Below are 2,082 nucleotides of genomic sequence, written 5' to 3'. Positions count from 1 at the left end.
CCCCCCCCCCCCACACTAAAAGACAGGCTTTATCTTTGAGTCAAACGCACTGATGTGATTGTTTTCCTCACTATATTAACACACCAGACCTATACTCGTTACCATGGATACCTCGTGTTCACAGGGACACTTTTATAGACGAATGATGTTCAGTTAACCTGCATTGAATGTATGAATTTATACAAAGTTAATTTGTAAGAAAACCAGTTTTATCTTCATTTTTTTTCAATTGCTTTCATTTGGTGAATTACATAATCATGTTGTGCCTGCTCTGCGTGTGCAGAATCTACCAAAATATTCAATGCAACTACCTGCTGAACAAATACTTGAATAGTTAATACAGTGGTTCTCAAACCTTTATTACTAATGGACCCCTTCTGGATTGTTTCTTTACGCCAAGTAAAATAACGACCAGCGCTAAAAACGTCTGCACAGAGAGGAACAGATCACTAAACAACAGCATAAGAAAAGGAGCCAAAACTGTAAAAGAGACAAAACCTACAATAAAGATGATGGAAGGAAGGAAGGAAGGAAGGAAGGAAGGAAGGAAGTAAGGAATAGGTCCTCGAAGAAGTCAACGCAAATGTCACATTTTTTGGTAGAAAAAGAAAGTCTACATGAAGAGAAACAATGTTCTAGACAGCATTGTAACTATTATAACTACTATACTCAAGAACCCCCTGCAGTCCTCAGAAGTCCCCCTAGGGGTACACGTACCCCCATTTGAGAAACACTGAGTTAGGTTTAATTTAAACAAACAGAGGAAATGTAGAAAAAGAAAAAAAGATGCACAACATCAACAAACTAAATATGTTAATCAGCACCTCTAAAGCTCAGATTAATGTCCCTACGAGGTGTTATTAACTGGTTATGAATGCCCTACGAGGTGTTATTAACTGGTTATAAATGTCCCTACGAGGTGTTATTAACTGGTTATGAATGCCCTACGAGGTGTTATTAACTGGTTATGAATGCCCTATGAGGTGTTATTAACTGGTTATGAATGCCCTACAAGGTGTTATTAACTGGTTATGAATGCCCCTACCAGGTGTTATTAACTGGTTATGAATGCCCCTACCAGGTGTTATTGACTGGTTATGAATGCCCTATGAGGTGTTATTAACTGGTTATAAATGTCCCTACGAGGTGTTATTAACTGGTTATAAATGCTCTACGAGGTGTTATTAACTGGTTATGAATGCCCTACCAGGTGTTATTAACTGGTTATAAATGTCCCTACGAGGTGTTAACTGGTTATGAATGCCCTACGAGGTGTTATTAACTGGTTATGAATGCCCTACGAGGTGTTATTAACTGGTTATGAATGCCCTACCAGGTGTTATTAACTGGTTATGAATGCCCTACGAGGTGTTATTAACTGGTTATGAATGAAGAACATTGTCTTAGACGAGGCCCCAACATACAAAAACAAGCTCGGGTCAGTTTTTATTCGCCTTTTGCACTCCTGAGATGCTTCTCATGACTCTTTAATGGCCTCCTTGGCTCCTCCACTTGCCTCCCTTTTATGGAAAGTCACAGAAGGAGAGAGGAAACGAGCAAATGTGTTTTTAGAGGGATGAGACGGCCTTTCCTCTGAAGCGTCGCATGCAGAGGCGTCTGACTGGGGGGGGGGGGGGGGGGGGGGGGGGGGAGCCCTTATGTAAGGAGGGCCCAAAAAGATGCTAGAATGAATAGGTGTGGATGCGGAGAGGGGCCCATATAGAGAATGCCTTTTTGTGCTACGCCCCTGATGAATACTACAGCTGCTTGGGCGGAGTTAGCAACTCCTTCAGCTGCACGGCTTCCAGCAAGGCTGCTCATGTGGATCCTCGGATATAGCTCCTCGATGCTCGCTCCTCGCTACTCGGGGCAGAAATAAGAGCTTTGAGACGGCCTTCACAGAGGAGAGAAAGAACAAGTCCTGATTCAGCTGATGACCGATATCGAATGGGGGACATGAGAAGCCCCCCTTGTTAGCTTTTAAGAATAAAAAAAAAAAAGATATCTGATGCTTTCCCACCTTGCACTGCAGAACTAGTCTTGTCTTAGCCACACTGCCCCCTGCTGCATATGTGATGTAAT

The sequence above is a fragment of the Etheostoma cragini genome, chromosome 16 (genome assembly GCF_013103735.1).
Source record: "Etheostoma cragini isolate CJK2018 chromosome 16, CSU_Ecrag_1.0, whole genome shotgun sequence".
NCBI lineage: Eukaryota > Metazoa > Chordata > Actinopteri > Perciformes > Percidae > Etheostoma > Etheostoma cragini.
This window is presented reverse-complemented; position numbering follows the sequence as displayed.